Raw genomic sequence first — 22,895 nt, 5'->3', positions numbered from 1 at the left:
GAGTGAATCAGGAAAGAGTATTGGGGGAAGATATTGTCTTTAATACTCTTGATTCATTTGCTACAAAAACCTGTGAGATGTACAGTGATGGAACAAGGCAGCTGTAGGAAGGAAAAAAAACAGGTCATATGGTTTTGATAGTTGAATACAGAGTGGCTCAGGCACTTGGATTCTCTCCCTTTCCCTTTACCATTTGGTTCCTTTACCTTGCCAGGCATCACACTTCTCCACAGGTGGCCACTAATTGTGTGTTCCTCATTTCTGGGGTCCTGTCAGGAGACTCTGCTGAGGTCTGGTTTTCTGAAGTGCTGAGCATTCACAGCTGCAACTGAAGTTAGGGATACTTGTGTTTTAAACACATAAAGGACTATATAACATTATATGCTCTGAAATATCCATATGATAAATTTTAAGGGAATTCTAAGGGTTAGTGAATTCAACTGACATGAAAAATACAGGGATTTGAATGTAGAGGAAGTTTGGAATTTCTCAAGTCAAAGGTACCAAACTATCTGTAATTTTGATCCCAATAAGGTGAATGGAAAAGAGTTACCAGGAGGGCCCCAGCTCTAATTGAATGAATAACTATCTCAAAGGGGATATTAAGAGAAAGAAGGGAGTTTACGAAGGATGGAAAAAAAGATTGACCAGCAAAGAAAGCTATGTCAGGAAGTATACAGGCAAAGTGAGAACTGCCAAGAATGAGACTGAGTTGAACCTTGAAAAGAAAATTCAAGCAAGCACCAAGAAGCTCTATGGTTACAGAAATAAAAAGAGAACAAGAGAAGAAAGGAGATGAAATTGGAATGCTATATAAACTAAAGAAAGGTAGGGATTTGGTTCTCAAAGTATAACCCAAAAAAGTGAGTAAATAGTTTACTTCAATTTTCAAATAAGGGTGAAAATGAGATGAAGCAAAAATCAAAATGCTTACTATGATCAGGAGAGAAGAGTGAATAATCTCCACTTCTAAATGCTGTTAGAACTGGCACATAAAATTACACAGGCAATGTAATTTAATAAATCTATAAAAGTTCTGATGCCAGGTAACAAGAGTAAATGACACATTACTATGAAATTATGTTAAATAGTTATAAATAAAATATAAATAATTTTATAAAAATAAATTTATATATAAAATATAATTATATTAAATATTTCTAGTAAAGTGAAAGCACAGGTTCAGTGCTACTGGAAGGGAGGAAATTTGGAGAACTTACTTGGCTTCTAGCCTCACCTCCCTTGTATGCAGCATTTTAGATTATATTTTAAAGATAAGGACAATTACAAATGGTGGGGAAAAAAAGATGAATTGCAGCTGAGGTATATAAGATTTTGTCATGCTAGGATAATCTGATACCAGTGTTTGATATTCAGTGAGTTTTCTCTGGGTGTACCTCACTGAAATTTTCTTATAGATTATACATAGATAATGTAAGAGGCAACTGACAGGATTTAACATTAGAGCTTCAAGGTGAGTAAAAAGGTATAAAGGAATGGATGGTACTCATAGGTGAAGGACAGCTGGCAAGAGAACACAAGTAGATGAACACAAGGATGATTTTGGTCCTTTACCTATTCTAATATTTTAACTAATGATGCTGTCTCAGAATTAACTGTATGCTAATGGAATCTGCTCTTGACTTCAAGATTGGAAGTGCTGACAAAAAAGGGAGAGATTTAAATGTCATGCACAGATATGACACAGATACGTTTGTGAGGTCCTGCACATAAAGAACTGAAGCCAGAAATTTCTGCTCTAGGCTTAGAACACATCAATTTTTCTATGTATGAGGAGGAAAAAAATCTGGGGTTTTGGATTACATTGTGTCAACTCATGCTCATGTCTTTTGAAGGAGCCCAGAAGCAGCAAATTAAATCCTTAAACGATATGAAAGTTAACTGCAGTAAAGATAAGAAAGTATTAATACTATTTTAAAAGACACAGGTGAGATCCAAGAAGGGTCTACTATGTACAGTTCTGGCCCTGTATGGTGAAGAATAATCAATTTAGATTAGAACCTATGTCTATCTTACAGGAGAAAATAAAATCAGCGTTGCCTGCTTTGTCTGGTAGAAAAAAGTAAGGCACAAAATCAGTGATCTCAATAAATACAAGTGAAGAGGTGGAGCTGGTTTGAAAGTAAGGGGGTTTTGAGAAGCAAAATAGTCAATACTGGATTTCAAAGGAGAGTTGTCAGAACTAAAGGAAATTAAGGGCAAAGGAATGCACAGATATGAATTATATCATTAGCTTAGGAACTGGGATGAGTATCAGAGTATCAGAGGGATACAAAAAAGCTTCTGGTAGAAGAGAGATGAGCAAAAATTATCTACCACAGCTGCAGCTACCATCCCTCCAGTGTAAACTGTGTTTTTTGCTGCTTTCTCCTTCTCTCACCAGTAACAACCCGGATTCCTCCCTCCACGCTCTGGCCATTGCTACATGTTCCCTTTTAAATATATTGGTTGCCATGTCCTTTGTTCCAGTACTTGTTGATTTTCTAAAGCCAGATATTACAAGCACATAAGTCACAGAAGAGTCAAGGAATCTTGTCTTACCAACCCACTGCAATCTCATAAGTCTCACAGATGTTCAAGTATATTGGTTTTGAAATGAAACTCCCAGTATGTGGTTGAATTATTGCTGCTAGCAAAGAACCTGCCTCCACCCTATCTACCTTCCCTTTATTATTTGGTGGTGTTTTCATGGTTGTTTGCATGACTGGTGTATCTTATTTCCAGTGCTCCCAATTTCTGGGCTTGGTTCCATTTATTGTGACATATGAACTTACTCCATAATAATATTTATTACCTCTGTCATGTATTTGCCCACAGCAATGGACTGGGTTATGCTTGAAGGTCCATCCCTAACCTAGTATCTCATTTCTGAGGATGGTCAGGGCCAGAAGACTAAAGAAGGCTTTGGGACAAGGACAAATGTAGCAAGACTTCCTCAAAACACTCTTTGGGCTCCAGGAATTTGTGGCTCGGGTAATCCCTGAGCCAGAGATGGGGCCTTTGTTTTTAATAGCTCTGATGGATTTTTCTGCTGTGAATTCATTCATGAATTTTTAAATGCAAGTTAACTTGTGGTATCCCACAATATCCTGTGGCAAGGGGTTAGCTAGCTTTACTGTGAGTTAAGAAAGGGAAAAGCTACCTTTTTATTTGTTTGAAAAATGTTTCCTACTTTTCATCTGATGCCCTTTGGCTTGTATACCAGAAGAAACAGTGTGACATGGTTTACCATTTACCATGCCTGTGTCACTCGTGATTTCACAGACATCTATGATATTGTCCCGTAGGCTGAAGGATCATGGCCTATTTACTCATTCCTTAGATGGAAACCAGTCTGTAACTTTTATTAGTGTTGGTATCCTGCTCTGTATCTTTACCAGATTTACTAATCGTCTGGGTGTAGGAGACAGTGGTTTCCTCCTGTGGCAGTTTGTACTGGGATTTCATATCCAGCCAGTACTGAAAGGTGAACTGATGGCACCCTTGAATTCTCAAGAGATCAATCAGATGGCATTTTGGTTTTGAGGTCTTCCCAGTCTTGAAGCAGTGTTCTGAGCTGTCAGCTTTGCAGATTGCTTCAAGGTGTTTCACATTGTCCCTGTTCTCCCCTGACTTCTTCCTCCTTCTTCCTTCCAACTTCTTCCCTTTTCCTTGACAATGCCTTTCCCTGCATGCATACATTCTCTCTGGTTTCTGCAGACTCTTTCACCCCACCTTGAGTGCCCTGTCCCAAGTATAACATAGCTCTAAGAAAACCCAAAAACCAACAACCAAAAAAACCCTTCTTCCTAACAACCCTTATAACTTCAGATCAGACTCTGCCTAGTATACATTTCCCCCAACTTCCCAGACTTTCCTTGCCAGCTCCTGGTCCATCATCACTTTCTATCTGTTTCTGTGTATTTCTACTCCCCAAACTCTTGATTTTCTCCTCCTTTCTGTCTCCTACGTGTGCTAAATTCCGGAGAATAGCCATCATAACTATTCCCGGAGCAGCTTCCCTCAAACTGATGATCTTGAACACCTCCCAGAAGAGGAAACGTAGGCCTGTCCATCTTGTCAACACAGGAGCCACAGGTTATCCCTCCGGCCTTGCTCAGGTCACCATTGGAGGGAAGGCATGGGAAGGAATAGGCAGCCAGCAGGTAGCTGCATGCACAGAGCCCGGCCACAACATTTTGGTCCTGTCAGCTTCCTAATTCTATGGCACTACTCTCTTAAAGTGAATGCCCTCATTTTCAAATGCCTGTCAGAGACAGGTAGAAAGATTCTAGGAAGGAAAAAAAGAAAGCACCAAAAGAAAAAATTAAAATGAGTTGCCTCTTTCCTTCCTCTCAGAATAATTTCATGCTTTTCCAGGTCTGCTTGGGATCACCCCGTGTGAGATCACAGTACATGACTTGTCTAAGGCAGAGCTAGGAGGAAGCAGAAAGCAGGAAATCAAACCAGCCATAGAATCATAGAATCATAGAATCAACTGGGTTGGAAGGGACCTCAGAGATCACCGAGTCCAACCCTTGATCCACTACCACTGCAGTTACCAGACCATGGCACTGAGTGCCACATCCAGTCTCTTTTTAAATATCTCCAGGGACGGAGAATCCACTACTTCCCTGGGCGTGGATTTTCCCTTTCATTTTCCTCATCTAGGCATTGCTTTTATCTCTTTCTTTCTCAGATCTGACCATTATCTCTCAGACATCAGAAGATGCCTGGCTTTGTCTTGTCTGCATCCAGACACATTACACTCCCAATACTAGCTTGGGAATTGGTTGTGGTTGTTATGGTGTCATTAACTGGGTAGACTGTCCTTGTTACCTTTGACTACTGTCACAGGACTTTGGTAAACTACAAGCTTGGTGCCTCTGAGTCCCTCTAGTTACTGAGAGACTTAGTTCTTATCAGAGTACTTTGGTAGGTAGTTTGTGACAATAATATTGAGACTAATGTCAGATGTGGTGATATATAGTCAGGTGACTGGCAACAGCTCCAATACCACAAGCCATCAAGAGCACTTTTGTCCAAAGCAATTTTTGTAGTAACTCCTCCACCTTACTGAGAGGTGGAAACCTTTTCAGGGTCTGCTATATAGTACCCTTCCATCATGCTTTGAAGGTTTTCTCTTAATTAGCAGACCACTGGCTCATCTTGTGCTGGTTTCCAGCTGTAATGGTTAATGTAAGATGTAGAACTACTGTTAATGACTTATTATGTCCAGACTTAGAGCTGCAAGTAGAAAGAGTTATTTCTAGCTTCAGCATGTCTCTTAAATGTCTGCTTGAAATGTAGCTTTATGTACTGGAGACTATTAAACAAAATAATTATTCTTGTTCCTGTCTCATACTGAGAAAAAAAATTATTGTTAGCTGAATGATTTGTGCTGACCTGCTATTAGTTGGTTGGCCTGGCAGTGACACCACACTTTGCAGAGTAATAAGTTTATGTTTTTGAGTATGTGTATGTTTCTCCTGAAAATTTTCACTGACTAAGAATTAGGGAACAGATAAATTAATCTGGTCTTATATTACTTTAAAGAGTTGCTTTTTCAACACACCAGAATAAGTCTAGTAAGTTTGTTAATCTAATATATTCATAGACACCTTTTTTGGTGGTAGAGAAATGAAATGTAAAAGACACTTTAGCTTACTCTTTGCTTGCTACCAGTCCAAATCTTTGCTAAGGCCAAAACTGGCATCTGTGCGAACCGTTTGCTGCATTATTCCCATGGCCTAGTCATCCCTAACTGCCCCAAACCACAAATCATTTGCTCATTCCTGTTCAAGCCATCAGTCTAGCCCTCTGGGCTTTGCAGAATCCAGCAATAAATCTAGCTCTGATGACCCAGATCTTCTGAACCCTAACCTTAAAATTAAGGTTAATAGTCCAGAGACCACTAACAGCAAGAGAATTAATCACAAGCCATTTGTCTCTGATAGCCTAACTTCTAGTCCTACAGGTCATGCAGTACCCAACAATAAAACTATCTATTTAGTCCTTGATGTCCCAAAAGTAATCTGAATCCTAACCTGAAAACCAATATTTGACCGTGAATTAACCATGAATCTTTAGTCTGTGGTACAATGAAGAGATGTTGTTGGCTAGTCTTTGTGTTGATGACATCAGAAAGTGAAAAATTATGGCTTCTGGTTGCCTGCTGTAAATTTCCATGCTAGCCCATGGACTCATGACAGCAAGGCTGAATGAGAAAACATAATTTCTGCTGTTATTATGGTCAGAAATGCAACTGAAACTAGTTGGCAAGCATGCTTGGTTTTGGGACTGTGGTAAGTTGGAAGGAAGGTAATTAGGAATAGGTCTGGGTATAGAAGATGAGGAACTGGTTAATTAGCTTTACAATTGGATCATTTCCTCTTCTAAGAGGCAAACAAAAGGTCTAGAGCCAGAATCTCCTAGTGCTGGAAACAAAAAGACCTAGAGAAGGCATGGGCAGATATTGCCATATTCTTCAGATCTGAAAATACTGACCTAAAAATCTAACCTAAAATGCCTACTGCTTACCTGATCCTGTACCTACCTAGAAACAGTTTTCATCAGTCCTGCAGGGAACAGAATACTACAGTTTGTCTCCAAAATCCTTGACCTAAACTACCCTACCTCCAAGTGCCCAAGAATACTAAACTACTAAACTACGTGCTTTTCCTCTTCCTAAGCCATCTGTCATGCTTTTCCTGGAGGAATTGCAGAATGGACAATTAAAAAATAAAAAAGGTCCCCTTATATCTTCTGCTTGAAATTTTCCCTTATTCCAAATGTTGCTGTTGTCTTAATGATAGCAAAGGAGCCAAAAAGAAGTAAAAACCCTTCTTGTACCTTCTCTTGTGGCAAATCATCACTCCTGTAACAGGACCTGCTAGTTAATAACAATGTAAAATACTCATCCCATGCTACTCTGAATGCTAAACTAAACCCAGCAGTTCCTTATGCTGGCAAGGGGAAAGGACACCTGATTTGATTTTGACTATGAGTTGTTCTGATTTTGGAATTTAGTTTAGGGTTGCAGGTAGCTTCAGAAAGCAAGAAATCATGTGGCTTACTCTAGAGCAAAATTCCACTTGTCCAAATATTGCAAGCCCCCAATACTTGTCAAGGTTGCAGGGAAGTGTCTTATGATTCATATAAGCCCATTTTAAATTGCAGTTCTTTCTTCAGGTTAAGGCAAGGCTTAGGACAGAGGAATCATGGCTTTTGCTCTTTTACTGAAACTCATAGTTTCCAGCGAGGGAAGATGATAAATTACCTAAAAGAGACACAAGTCATACAATGGCTGTGATTCCTGCCATGGGTGTCAGGCTTCTCCTTCAAGGTGGGGTTTAGGCAGTGAAAGCTGTAAAGCTGGATTTGTATCTGAATCTTACTGCCACTGAGAAGGGACGATGTGGGATGAAGTTAGTAGCGGAAAAGAAGTTATGATTAATATCTTATCCCTCATCAGGCATGACTAGATTCAAATAGACTAGGACTAAACAACCTACAACTCTTGGGAACCATAAAGTTAATCATAAACTATTTGACCTGCAGGCTACTTACCTCATGTTGGTCATGTTGGCAAGTTACCAGGATAAGAAAAGTCCCTGAAGTCCTAGACTTCCTCTCCTCCATCTTACCTCGGCCCCTAAAGACAGGTTCTTGAGTGCTGAAATTACTCATCAGTTATTTTTTCCTGCTAGTTGTGTCCTTCATCATGCCTGTTATGACTTGCAAGGTACAAACATAAAAATATTCAGAGACTTCCTCCCCCTCAGGTTAAACTCTGAAAGGGAGGTTTTCCTCCTTACAGAAACAAAACTTAAATCATTTCAGTCAAATGAGCACATGATTCTGACACAGCTTGTAAGATTTGAGAGTCATATTGTTACTTTTTCTTTTCTGAAAGAAATTCTATCATTGCACTTTAAGATAGTCCAATCCATGATCAGTAACAGAACCAAAAACCATTTGAGAAAAAAAAAACTCAACAATTTAATTGTGAACTAATTCTTTCTGCTAACTACAGGTCTTTGTTGTTATCATAGCAAGACTTTCAAGACTCACAAATAAACCTCATTTTAGATTTCTTCTCTTCCTGTCCTAGAAATACTAGGACATCTGAAAAAGAAGTTATTTGAAATTCCAAGGTTTGATATTAGAACTAGCTCTATTGGTTTTCTTTTCCTGAACCAAAGTATTCATTCTGATCTGAGTCAGGGGCTAGACAGAAGAAATAAATCACACATCCTTTCTCCACACTAGCAACTACTTTCTTCATCCTCTCTACCAACATCTGCAGGATTCAGGTTTATGTTTTATTCTAGATTTCCCTGCACTAAATTGCAACCCTTGAGTTGACCCCAACCCTAGCCTGAAGGCAGGAAAAGTAATCTGAGACAGTTTACATTGCAAACATACTACATTTTACATTGCAAACTCACATTTTGAGGCTGTATCCTTCACCTGCTTATTTGAAATTCCAAGGTTCAAGAAGGAAAGCAGATCCTTGCTTCCTGATCCCACTCCCTTGCCAGAAACATGTTTCCTGTGCTGCTACTTCATGTCACAGTGCCCCCAAGCCCATGCTCTGGCAAGGCAGCAGGTGGGCAGCTGGGGAGAGGAGGGAAAGTTTACTAGAGGTAACCATATACATGTGGCTGGCTAAGCAGAAAGCCTGCCAGGATTGATCTTTACAGGGAGACACATGTACCTAGTTGCTTTAGCTGCTCCATGAGCATATATTAGGTATTCTCATGTCTTTCCCAGCTAGTCCTTCATTTCTGCTGAAGTTGTCATGGGAGACCCTTTTTTCTAGCAAAGGCAAATTAATTCCTCCTCCAAGGCACATTGCTTTATTCTATTGTCCTTTGTCATAACACATAATACAGCCAAACACACCTTTCCCCCATTCCCTGGTAGCAGACAGTGCAGAAACCCAGTGGGCACTCTATGAAACTCTTACCTTGGATTCCAGGCCTATGAAATACACAGGTCAAGAGGTTGTCATGATCAAGGGTCCTCTTTGGATACTTCAGGTCTTGGGGTGATGTGAGGGGTCCCCCAAAGATGGTCCACACTGGAGTGTTCACTGCCTCCTCCTCCCATCTGACCATGGTAGGATGATGGGGTCTGGGCAGAGGAAGGGTGGCAAAGGCTGGGCTGAGAAGTGGGTTTTGTGCACTGTCCTCACTACCTAAGAGTGCCCAAGAGTTGCTTCACAGCAGGCCAATGTCACATGTTTCCAGACATTTCGTACTGTGGGAGAGTGTTCCCCAGTGTTTGGGAACAATTTTTTTTAACTGATGTTATGTAGCTTTAGAGACAGAAATTATCTGTAGTTATTTCCTCTGAAGCTGAAGGCATGGATGGCATAGGTGCCTCTTCATACCAGTCACTTCCTGGCCCTGCAGACCCTACCTCTCCTCCAGCAATTCTGCCTCTCCTGTTTCTGGTTTCTGAATTCCAAAACAAAACCTAGGTCTTTCTCCAAGAACCACCATTAGCCACACCTGATTCTGCCCATGCAGAAGGACCTTACAGGTAAAAAATACAGCTCTCTCAGAACCTCACTTCAAAACTGTGACTTAACAAATGCTGCAGACCTTCTGGCAGTGGTAAGCCTCATAGGATCTGGCAACAGCATGTTATCCTCTTATTGCAAACCCAACCTAACCCTTTCTTCTTAGAAAGCTGAAGAGCTCTGAAGAGCTCTTATTATATGTTGAGTATTGGTTTATGATTAAAAATGTAATAGAGATGAGTCATAAAAGGGCCATATAAGCAGGTTAGGCCTTTCTGTTCTAGGAAGGACACATGGGAAGAGTACAACACAGGTTTATAAAATCTTTTACAAAATGGCAAAAATCAACGAGGATCATTTGTTCACTGTCTCTTTTAATACCAGCCTAGGATAATCAAATTAAATCAGAAAGAGTCTTGTTTCAAAATGCTGAGGAATTAATTCTTTTCAGATCATATAAATGAGGCACAGAATCTCTTGCTGGATGCTATGGTGACACTGTTTATATGTATGCAAGGTGAAGTGAGACTAGACAAGATAGTGAAAGTTAAATTTATTGCTGAATGTTGAGGATGTATTGTCAGGTTTTCTTTTTTTTATACTCTAGACTTCTCCCTCTGATCATTCTCAGAGACAGATGGTTTGACCTTCTATGGTCAATCCCATGTTCCTATGTCCAAGCCTGTTCTCTCTTCATCAGGTGCATCCAGTGATCTAAACCAGCCACAGTCACAGGCAAAACTGTCCCTCACTTGCCATATGACATCCAGGGACCTGGACAGGCTGGACCAATGGCCAAGGCCAATGGCAGGAGATTCAACAAGGCCAAGTGATGAGCCCTGTACTTAGGCTTTGGGTTTTGACCCTGGCCAATGTCAAAGGACCACATGGCTGCTCACTCCCTCTCCCTCATTACAGGATGGTGAGGACGAAATCCACCTAAAACCTTGTGAGTCAAGACAAGGGCTATGAGGTTTTCACTCCCTAATTATGCTTATGGGCAAAACAGACTCAACTTCAGGGAAAAAATCAATTTCATTTATCTCTAACCAAAACAGGGCAAACAGAAAACACAGCCCACAGCTTAAACACTTCTGCACCATCCCTTCCTTCTTCCCCTGCCTAAAGTACTTTGTTCTCACTATCTCTACTCAGTCCCTTCCAGCAACACAGAGGGGACAAGGAGCGGGGCTAACAGTCTGGACATCACAGGTTGTTCTCTGCTGCTCCTTCCTCTTCAGGAAGAAGGATTCCTCACAATCTTTCCCTACTCCAACATAGGGTCCTTCCCATGGGAGAAAGTCCTTCATGAAACCCTCCACCATGAGTCCCTCTCACAAAGTCAAATCCCTCAGGAGCAAACTGCTCCAGCATGGGCAGCCCACAGAGCCACGGACTACTTCAGGAATGGTCCCCTTCATGGCTGTATGTCTACAACATCTGCTATGTGATCTTCCAGAGGCTACTTCACATGTCCACAACAGCTCCAACAGGATTCTTCATGGGTTGAAGGTCCACAGTAACTGCTCCACTGTGGTCCTTTGGGATCTGCTCCACCGTGATCCTCCATGGGTTGGAGGGGACAGGCTGCTCTGTCACCACAGGATGTAGAGAAAATCTCCCCAGGCACCTTTTTCTTCCTCACTGACCAGTGAGGACATGAGGAAGTGCTGACTGCTGACTGCTCCAGCACTGCTCTCCTCAGGTGTTTTCCTCTTCTTCTTCTGGTGGTGTTCTCTTCAAGTGTTGCTTTCTTTCACCTCACCCCTCTCCTCTGCCCTGCTCTTAATCAGCTATGCTGTAGCTTTTTGACCCCTTATCTTCTAAGTCAAAAGCCAGAAGTGCTTTCAACCAGCTCAGTGAGTATTGGAGTATCTGGCAATGAAACTGAGCTCTTCTTTTTCAATGCTGTCACCAACCTTAATACTAGGTTCCTCAATCTTTCTGTAAACCTCACAGCTCCAGCTTTCTTCCAATCTTTTCATCCGCTGACAGCTCTTCTCAACTGACTGTATGCTGACACAGATTTCTTACACTCCTTGCACTTGTATTCAGTGGCTGAGAATGTTAATTTCTGCCTTTCATGTTCTTCCCACAATATGTACACTGAGCCATGATTTTCAGTCTGGCTGTGTCCTGAGTCATTGTCTATCTTGTATCTATGTCCTTGTTCTGCATACTTAATGGCTGTCACTGGTTTGATTTTTCCCTTGGACAGCTCCAGTGCAGTTGACATTTGTATGTGTTTCCCCAGGGTTGGAGATATTTCTCTTGACATTTTCTCCTGCAAACTGAAATCACAAGTCTCACAAAAATGCTGTTTCTTATTAGAAAATAATTTTTGTCTCTGCAATTACATGTGGATACCAGAGCTCTACACTGTGTAATTCACATATCTAAACACCCTCTTCTTCTTGATTCCAGGTAAAAGCAAAACTTTTCCTACCTCCATCCCAACCCCAATACCTATCCACTGTATTTTTCTGCCCAAAATCATATACAATTATCTGTTATTACTGTATTCCCCGGTCAAAGAATGGAGAATAAGATGAGAACAAATCTTTGCTTAGTAATCCTTACAGTTAGTTCTGTATTATGGATCCATTTTTCCTTTGACCTGTTTCAATGATTGTGCAATTCTACTTGTCTATAAATCCAGCTTTCTTGTGGAGCGAGTCACATTGCTTCTCTCCACAAATGTTGCCTTACTCTCTTCTTAAACATACACCCTTCTTCAGTGTGAGAGTCATTCCCACATCACTTCTATCCTAGGTAATAAAATGGCAGGATTTCATTATCCTTCAATTAAAGAGGCTCTTTATTAGCAGAAGCCTCTTCACAGATGCTGCAAGTAAACTCCAGCTAGCTCTATGACTACATAATGCAAACAGACTGCTGCCTCCTCCAGATTTTCTTCTCTAGCTTACACTCCATGCACATTGCTACATCTCTAAAGAAAGACTGAAGCAATCTACACAATTATTGGTACAGTTTACACCCTTTTCAGATGGTGTTAAGACCTCAGATAGGAGAATTTTGTGTACAAATTCCTTGTTTGTTGTCTGGCTTGTATGACTGTGTTTCCATGGTTAACCCAGCTCAGCAGAAGACATTTTAAGCTGTTTTTTTCAGTGTCAAGATACCATATGACTTTTGTGATTCAGCTTGTGGCAAGAGGGAAGGGCAGAGCGAGAAGAAAACTAAACAGTGTGGAAGTGGTGGAGGGTTTATTTCTAGAGTCTGTTCTGGACTTGGATTTCATTTCTGCTGGCATCAGATCATTGATTCAAACACCCCTACCCCCAGTTTGTACCAGCTCAAGTAGAATTCAGATGGGCGGGCTCCAGCAAATACAGTCTGATAAATACATTAATTTCATCCTTCCGATCCCTTTGAAAACTGCTATACTGTAGTGATGTGTGTAACCTGTTGTTTCCCTCAGGGGGTTATGTTCAATTCACTGGTCCCTGAGCTGCACTGCTGTACAAAAAGAGAGAGGTTTGTTTCATGCAGTCTGTGCAGAGTTCATGCAGTGTGCCCTCAGATCGTTCCTTCCTCCAATCAGTTCCAGTGATTTGGCATAAGTAGAGAAGAGGTGGACATATTTTGTTTCATTTCAAACCCACTCACACACTTTCGAAATGAGGAACAGAACTCCAAAAGGATTAGATTTGTTTTCCTCTTAAATGGGGGCAAAACGCCAATTTGTGGTGCTGTGAAGAGAGGAAACTCCTGAATCAACAATGTATGAGTTCCTAGCTCTGTCCAGACACTCTTCCCCCTGTCTGAGTTACAAAGAAGGGGAAAGTCCCATATTACTGGTAGATCCCACTTCTTAAAACTGCACCCCATGACTTCTGGAAAGCTCTCTCATTCTTCCTATTCTCCCAGGAAGTGGTTCTTCTGCAGACATAACTGTTCTTGTGCTTATTCATTTCTGCATGAGACAAGTAATGGCAGCTTGTCCTTTCTATAGCAAGGCAGTTGCTACATACATCTGCTTTCACAGGTCTGTTTTGGGGAGCCACTAACTCCTATTTTTTTCCTTTTTGGGTTTGTGGAATCTAAAACAGAGCAAAAGCAGTGCAAGTAGGAGAATTTGAGTAAAAGAATTATGCCCAAGTCCTGTCTGCTACTGCTGCTGCTGCTGCTGCTGTTGTGCAGGAATATAAACTTCATGCAGGGTAAATGGAGGATGTTTACTGCTGAAAGTAGTGTGGATGCCAAAACACTAAGCTGCAGCTTTGGGCAAAATGTTCCTGGCCATGACAGTAGTATGAAACTTCCTTATTGGGTTCACTGGGGAAGCAGCATCCTTCAAAAGCAGGGATTTAAATCAGACCAAAGTCAGTTTGGATTTATTTATGATTCTATGTACCTTGAATTTTGCTGTCTTATGGCACCTCACCTTTGTGCCTCTGCTCATGATAGACTTCAGAATGGGTGGCAGTCTTGTATGCAGCAGGTTAAGCTTGGTTTTCTTTCATTTCCTTCTCTCTGAACAGATAAAGAGCAAAGCATTCAGAACCCAGCTGCTTTTTGTCACAGCAGATGACCAGAGGAGCTTTTGGAAGGAGGAAGACCTGCATAGCTCCCCATGTGATGATTTACATGACTTATTTTTTGCAGCTGTCCAAATTACTTCTTCAAATATGTATATGTGCAATAACTGTACAGATCATTTACCCCTACACTTTGGCTCTTGCCACTATGCAATAAAACTGGGGCAATAGCAAGAGGAGGTTGCAGCTGTGGCCTCAGATTAGCAGAGGTGAAGCTAGGTAACTGTGGGTGGGGACAAAGCAGTTGGCACAACAGAGGTATCTTCTGAAACAGCTGGACATCTCCGGAGAGCAGTAACTCCCTACTCCCAGCTGCTGCCAGTGCAGCTTCTGTGCTCCTGCTCTTAATTTTTTTTTCTCTGCTTGGGACTTCGAAAGCTGAGCAGCAGCTTAGAGACTTCTTTGCTGATGGGCTTATAGGTAGCATCATAATTTCCTGCAGATGTGAGGTACAATCAGCAGTGCAAACCACTCAAATGGAGAAGTCACAACTCAGAACAGCTTCTTTCATAAGATGTGGCACCTGGATTTTGTCCTAGTTGCTTGATCCTTTCTCTCTTTTTCCTAAAAGAATTTTAGAATTCCTAGGTAACTAGCCAGTTGCAGCAACTGAGACCTTGAGAAAGAAACACCAGCTATCATTATGGGTGCAATAAAAACTGAGAGGCACTTGAACACATTGACATTTGCTGGCCATTCTCCCTGTTCAGCCTGAGGAAAAAGCACTCCCTGGGAGCTTCTTGCATGTGTGAGAGGCAGTGTGTCAGCCCCAGTGTCCTGCAAGGTGAGCAAGATTTAGAGGTTGGAGAGGAATACCAATATTTTTGTTCTCTTTCTTGTGGGACCTACATCCCCTTTGCCATTTTTCCAACAGAAGCAGTGGAGTAGGAACAAAAAAAAAGGAGAGTTATGAGTTCTCTGACTCGCACCAACTTTTTTTTTCCCCTAAGCCTGGGATTTTACAAAACTTTAGCTCTAAAACATATTAAAAGCCTGAGCTGCTTACAAAACCTCCAGCTCCATAGGGTTTGCTTATCCCTAGTAATTATCACTTAATATTTGGCCCGGCACAGCTATCTTTCAGTCTTATAAGGATAAATGTATTTGTTTCACTGCTATCTGAGCTCTTTTTCACCATCAGACTGAAACCTATAGTTTATTATTCCTGGACAGAGGCCTACACACACTGTGTGTTACTTATGTAGTTCCCTCAGTCAGTGGGAAATGTTTTAGTATTATTATCATTAAATATTTTGCCAGACGCTGTGGTCGTCCAGCTTTCACATAGACAGGGAGGCAAGGGATGTATGGCTAAAGTGCAGGCTTAAGAGACGGGAGGCAGGAGGCTTTTTTTCCTTATCTGTGCCAAACTGCTTAGAGAGAAAATTCCTCTGGTAACAAGGTTGTAAGGCCCTTAACTAGCTGCTATCTCCTCATACTCAGGTTTCTCAACCCATCAAATTAAATGAAGCTTTTTGTGACCATGGGTGCATTTGGCAGTAAGGCTTAGGCTTAAATAACCTACACAATACTCCTTCGCATCAGTGTTTCTTGGTTTGGATAGAGCAGGACAGGCTTAGGTCATATTTTTAAAGGAGAAATTAAAGGATCCTCATTGCAAAATTCACAGTTTCAGTGGGTTTAGTACCTTTTCAGCCACCGTTTTTGTTGTTGTTCGTTTGTACATATTTAATCTGAAACTGTAGATAATGAAGTTTAAATGCATAGAGACAAATACAGACTTAATAGCTAATGCTGCAAAAACACAAACTAAAACCCAAATTTTAAGCTCACATCTTTCAGGGTTTTAAGACTCTGGTTGAAAAGGGAAATGATAAGCATTAGGTGCTTTAATACCAACCAAGCCTTTCATTTATGCAACATTTACAATTTTTATCATATTAGTATTATGTATGACAGCACATCAGGCTATATTTACAGTAAGAAATACAATGATTTCAGACTTCCAAATCCTCTTGTGCCATCACACTGCTCTCCTAATTTGTTATTCCTGGACAAAGACCCTGAGTTGGTAATACTGCTTATGAGAATTCCCTTAATTGCTTCTGGAAAGCAGCATGTGCCAGTCATCTCATTTGGGCTGATGTGTCTCTATTTTCAGCATGTATTTCCCACTGATAAAAAGGGGAGGCTTACAGGCAGCACCAGTGGGGAAAAGAGCTTGAGGAAACCTTAGTAAAGAGCTGACCCTACAGAGAATCATGGATCCCTAGCTCCCATATAGCAGTGCTCTTGAAGGAGGAGGGTTGAACGGGCACACCTCACTAAGGGGTTCATATCTCAGACTTTCTGTTGGACAGACTTTCAGTCCCCTGACCTCAGCCAGAGTTACTCAACTTTGAAAATCAGGCCCCTTTAGGTACAACTGGAGCATATTTATTTCAGAGCTGAACTCGAGGAAATTCCAGTCTACTATATTACCCGTCCACCTGCACTTTGGGAGACGTAACTGGACCAGGAAAAAAAATAGGGCTTGTAAGTTTGGCAGAAAAACTGGACGCAGGTGGATGTGGAAGAGCCAGATTGCCAAATGCAATAGGATGCTGATACCTTCCACCCACCTCAGGAGCTGCCTCCTTTTCCCCCAGCAGCAGAGGCCATAAGGACCAGAAACTCACGCAGCGGAGAGCAAGTTAATAGTTCTCCTAATGGCCTATATGAGCTACATGCATCAAATGAAATGAGTATGAAAACGGTTCATTACCTGCCTGAGATCCAAGGTCAGGTTTTTCAAAGGAATTTAGGTACATAAAGTTGCAGGTGGACATCCAGCAACGTTTACAAAAACTCTCATGTGCCAGATTCCCATGGATTTCAGTATGGGTTAGACACATGGAGATGGAGTGTCTTTAAGCATCCAAGTCCTTTGAGAGGTAAAGTATTTTGCATTTACTGCAGTGTCCTGCAGGGTGCATAAGGATTATTACCATAGAGCAGCTTGTGTGCTCTGAATCCAGCATTCTGGCTTACCCTGCAGTGACTTGTTCTGCTTCCCATACCCAATGAAACAAAATCTGTTGCGTACATCCCACGTATCTACTGCCCAGGGAACAATGCCTGTTTGTTTTATGGAAGCCTTCTTTTGAGTTTACTTTTCTTATTAAGAAGGAAAAAAGAAGCAGACATGGGGAGTAGGCAGAGAGGGAGATGGGGAGTGAAGAGAGAGGCATCAGTGTCCAGCACACAGCACATTACCAGCCACTCTGCCAATTGATGTGCCAGGATTCCCTCTCTCGCACATGTTCTGTTGTTTTGATGTAACTGAACGACAGTTGCATTCAGCTGCTTCTTTCTATGGAAAAAACATCTTCAAAAGAGCAGATGAGTGCGACCCCATTTTGCATTTTGTTTCCCATTACTTTAATTGTATATGTATTGAATGTATCATCTATCGTGGAAAATTGCTTTCGTCTCTCCAACATCTGCAGGACACTACCATGGCAAAGACTAGTGCATCTGCTGACACAGCTTTTGCTCTCCTCATCTGTTATTCTATTTCATATTCAAAAATTCAAACCTGTGTTTCTTAAACCCACTGATTTCACTGGGAAGAGCAGGTGCTCAGAAACAGAGCAGATTAGGCCATTTTTGTTGAGGTGTCTAAATAAGCCTTTACAAGCTTAGCCATTTGGACTCAGTGTTTTTGCTCTGGGACCATTAATCTTGCATCTCAAGTGTACACTAAGTTCCGGTTTGCTTCCTCCATCTCATTCGGTTAAAATTTTGGTTCCGTGTTTTTATTAATACCATTCAGCAGATTTTTTTTCTTTGCTTCAACCACACTGTCAACCCACTGCTTGCTCATTGGTGATCCCAGATGATGTACAAGTGATGTCCTGTGTGTGCATACAACACTCATCGTTAGAAGATGAATGTAATTCTGATGCTGAGGCCAGTATTTACAACATATTTCCATGCCATCCTCTACTCCTTGTAATATTTGTAAACCAAAAGAGGCTCTGGTTGGACAGCAGGACTGGAAAGTTTGTGAGATTAATACTGAGGCTAATTTATTCAGTGAGTAGCTCTGTTTAATCCTGTGACAGTCTGTGTGCAATGCATGCATATCATCCCCAAATGCCTTGGTACACATGTTAACAATGGGAAAAGTACTTGGTGGAAGAATGTAACTTTCTAACTCAGCTGCTGCTGTTGGCAGAGGCAGGTCCTCCCTTAGTCCTCAATTTGTCTTACTTGATCTTGTGACTGCCTGTGGAAATGCCCCAAATTGTTTTTCTTACATTTTCACCTGCAGGGCTTTAACTTAGAGACAGGAAAAGCATTTCAGCAGTAATGAAATAAATGTTTCTCTGATTGTATACTTCACCTTTTTTAACTGACTTTTTAAAACAATTTGTTTAAAGATGAAAATATACCAGTTCGGAAAAAGAAGGAGGTAGGAAACTGCAGAGTTTCACATGCTGAGTTCTTTTTAATCCTTTTTGAGGGAAGCAAAGACAGTTTGCTTCCCTTCAAATGAGCTGTCAGTTTAGTCTCTAAAGCAAGTGGAAGTCTTTCTGAGAACCATAGAGATCCTGGGATATCTGCCAGGGACAAAGACATTCAAGACAAGATTCAGTACCTGGTATTTACTCCTTGATTTTTTTTTTTCTTTGACTTGGTAGCATCACCACACTGCAGGGGCTGCATGCACTGTGTGAATTCAGAGCCAAGATTAATATTTGGGGTGGGGACTGTGAGCAATTTTTACCCACTCCTCTAAGTACAGGCACCTCCTTCTCAGACTCTTCTAGTAACAGAATCTGCACAGTGGCAAGGCCCTGCAAGATAAAGCTATAGAAACATCCTGGATTTATGTGTGTGTCTGTGTGTGTCTGTGTGTCTGTGTGTGTGTGTGTGTGTATACATTCCAGAGAAAGAACGGAGGGAATTTTGGTTTTTAGCTTCTCCTGTTCTGCCACTGCAGAAGGGACCCAGCTTTTTCTAAGTGCTTTTTGACCAATTTACATTAGTTCAACTACTAAAGGTCAGTTTTTTGAGACAGTAAAAATTTTATATATATAAAGTACATTATACAGACTTCTAAAATGAAATATGATCTACTCTGGTTTGCTTAAATCACAGAATTCCCTCAGCAAAACAGTATCTAGGGCAGAGATAGGGAGAATGTTTCTAGAAGTACTATGTCCCGCTTTGCAGCTTGCATCTGAAAGGTACAGTTGTATCCAGCTCCTAAGGCTTTAGTTCTAACAGTGTCTGTAAATCCTTAAAGCATTTTGATCTGTGCTGTACCTTTGATCAGATTATTTGAGTTCCTTGCAAAAATGGATGCCTTTAATTTTGTAATATCTTGGGCAAGTAATATTTATCAAGTAATCTATCAAGGAATAAATCAATTTTTGAAAAGGAGTGAGTCTGGATTGTAAGTAAAGTTCATAAATGATATTTTTTTCAAAGTGAAAGGTAATTTAGTTCAAATGTCTAATTGCCTACATGTAACATATTCATAAAACTCAGAGTCCTCCAAGAGGTATGCAAGTTCGTAAGTTACTGGAACTTTCCATGGGTATTAAGCTTGCTAGGTAGTTTAAGAAAAAAAAAACAAAAAACAAAAAACAAAAAAAACCACACCAAACTATGCTTCTAAGTCAGCTTTTGTGTTTTGCAACTTTTACATTCCAGGTAGTTCAGTCCTTATTTCAAGAACAAAAGACTATATTTTCACCTGAAAACTGATGTTCTGGTTTTTTTGGGGGAGTGGGGGTAACATCTTTTGGTCTCTGCTTTGCTTGATAGAACTGGCTTTCCTTTCTCTTTTTAAAATGACAAACAAAATATCACTACAGTGGCCAGTAACCCACTTCTTGGTAAAATGAACTAATGTACAAGTATTGGGACTTCATCATGAGTCAGATAAGAGAGAGAGGCTTTGATTAGTGCAAACGTAAACAACATAAACTTGGATTTAGTGTTTGTATGTACATAAGCCATTTACACATTGACACCTTATTCCTCTGTGCAAACTAGGAGAAAGATAAACTCTGCTGAAAGCTATGGAAATTGAACTGTAGGAGACCTTGCAGATTTATTAAAAAAGAAACAACACCTTTCAAAGCTTTTCCACCCCTGGTTCTAATATGTCTGACAGGTCAATCCTTTACTAAAGTCAGTGGGATTTTGCCATTGATTTAAATGGAAATAGGTTTTGATTCTTCTGCTGCAAATCCCCTATTAAGAGAATCCTACTGGTCAGCAGTGACTCATTCTGAAATAGAACTCACGAGTTGTTCAAAAAACCCTTTTCTATATTTAGCACTGCTTAAAATGAAGTATTTTAAAAAATCATATAGCAAATTAGCTCAGGAAATGCAACTGAAAAGTTCCTTTTTTTTCGTCAAACCCAGCCTCTTCCTCTCTCTACACAGCTCCTCCCTCCTCCTCCTCCTCAAAAAAAAAAAAAAAAAAAAAAAAAAAAAAAAAAAAAAAAAAAAAAAAAAGTGAAAGATACAATAATGCCAGTAATTATGTGTTATGTGATTTTTATTGCCTTGCAATTTATTACAAATGTTTTTGTGGGTGGTACAAAGTATTTGAACAGGTTTGCAAACTAGTCAGAAATTTATTAAATATTGGTGATTGTTATTACAGGTTGTGTTTTATGATCTCAGGTTGATTTATGTGTATGAAACCTAAAAAGCAATGCAGCATAACTCGTTCAGGGTTCTTCTTGTAGTAATGGTCCACAATGCGGAGTGAGCTGGGGCTCTGAGTAAGATGAAGAACAAAAATTTGCCATTACTGAGGCAGAAAAAAAAAGTGAATATTTTCTGCTATGCCCTGCTGTTTCCACTAATTCAGGTAGGGTTTGTAGATCAGCAGCATTTCCAAAGAACTTTTTGCAAACTTTAGAAACCTTGAGCTTTAGATGTGGATTCAGAACTTTTTGCTAAAGCAGATGTTGAAGATCCCTTGAAATGCACCTGTATAAAGGAGAAGTCAAGTAATTGCTGTTGTGCTGTACATCTGATTTAAAATCTGTATGATAGATTCAAGGAAAGGCACAGGGCACATCATGTATAACACCTAGAATGTAAGGTTACCCAGATTATTTAATGACACACATTTTAAACCATGCAGAAAGGAGCAACAGTCAAAAAAGGACACATGAATGTATTTGCTCTGCAGATGTACTACAGATCCCAGGTTATCTAACTTATTTTCTCAGAAGTCCTGGTAGACCCTCCATATCCTGTCCCATTTCAAATAAAGATCATAACATCAACCACACTGTGCAAGGATTCCACCTACATCTCTCCTCATTTGTTTTATTTTCCTTATTGGTCAACCATCAGAAGTTAGTTATTCCCATTCTGACTGGTTTGAGACAGATAATAATGAACAGCAACTAACCACATAAAATCTCAAATTCGAACAGGATGTTTTCAGATAAATAGAAACATGCTTCTCCTTGGGGAAAAAAAAAATAAAAAAAATTCAAACGCAATGGCTATTTCTCTACATATAAAGGTTTTCCTGACCCTTCTTTCCTAGCTGGCACAAAACTGTAGATTCCTGGTAAATTTAGAATTAGATATTTTTCTACCCTACTTTATTATAGAAAATCTTGAGGGACAAGGGCATGGCTGCTGCACGCACTGAGGTGGCATCACCTTTCTTCACAAGCCTGGCATGCTGGCCAGCATGGTGGGCACTAATTTGTCTTCAGCTGCCAGAGGTAGTGCTGGTTAGGAAATGAGACACATCCCACCCTGCTTCTGTTGTTGAAGCAGAGGAATTACTAAACAAATGACCTGCAAGACTGTCTAGGTTTTTCAAATGTTAAGGTCCCAAAGAAAAAGAAAATGCATGGCTTGGGCTTTGGGCCATCTTTATGTACTTGCATTGCAGCCAGCAGCAAAAGGTTTCTGCTTCATTTCAGCCTGCAAAACCCATGGGATTTTTTTCTCAGATCCTCAAAAGGATGAAAAAAGTTGGTATTCTTAAGAAGAGAAGGAAGTGGTCCAAGTGACCTTCTGGACCAACCAAAGGGAAAATTGCAACAAGACACACATTTAAATCTACAATGGGCTGCTGAAAAATAGTCTAAATTTTGATCTGAGTTTCATTCTGGAAGAAAATCTTGTCTAAACCAAGCAAGGATCCACACAAACATTTTCTCTTCAGCCCTTTCCCTGCACCATACTGTGCCTGTCAGAACAGTCCCAACCTTGCCTTAATTAAAAGATGACACTACACACCAAGCTTTACTTTGGGTCACAGGCGGAAGAAATGTCCCATAGCTTGAACCACTTTTAGAAAATCTAAAAGGATACTGAGGAAAAAAAATGTATCATGCTGAATGACAATAGAGTCTTTTATTTATTCATTGGTTGTTGCAGATTTTGGTTGAAAAAAAGTCTCTAAGCTCTAAATCGTTGGCGCAAGTTTCAAGTCTCTGCTGAATCCATTAAAACACAAGGCTGTAAAAACGAGGCACATCATTCCCTCTTTAGGCATTTAACTTCCATTTACATCAATGAAAATCAGATAATTCACACATCTGGTCCTTTGTCTAACATTTCCAACTTTGTTCTTGAGATGCTGAACTTAAGACACTAAAAAGGGTGTATTTTTAATGACAAGCAAGTCAACTTCAGAAGTCTAGGTGGTACTGCAGTGAACAAAATTTGGCACTAAAGAGTGGAGACACCTGAAGTCCCTAATTATTTTTTAATCTATCTTTTATCGTCAAATATTTGCTGTTTTCACATTTCATAATTATTACTAAAAACATATACATGCACATGTGCCCATACCCATAC

Source organism: Calypte anna, chromosome 2, assembly GCF_003957555.1.
Source record: "Calypte anna isolate BGI_N300 chromosome 2, bCalAnn1_v1.p, whole genome shotgun sequence".
Taxonomy (NCBI): domain Eukaryota; kingdom Metazoa; phylum Chordata; class Aves; order Apodiformes; family Trochilidae; genus Calypte; species Calypte anna.
Note: the sequence above shows the minus strand (reverse complement) of the source record.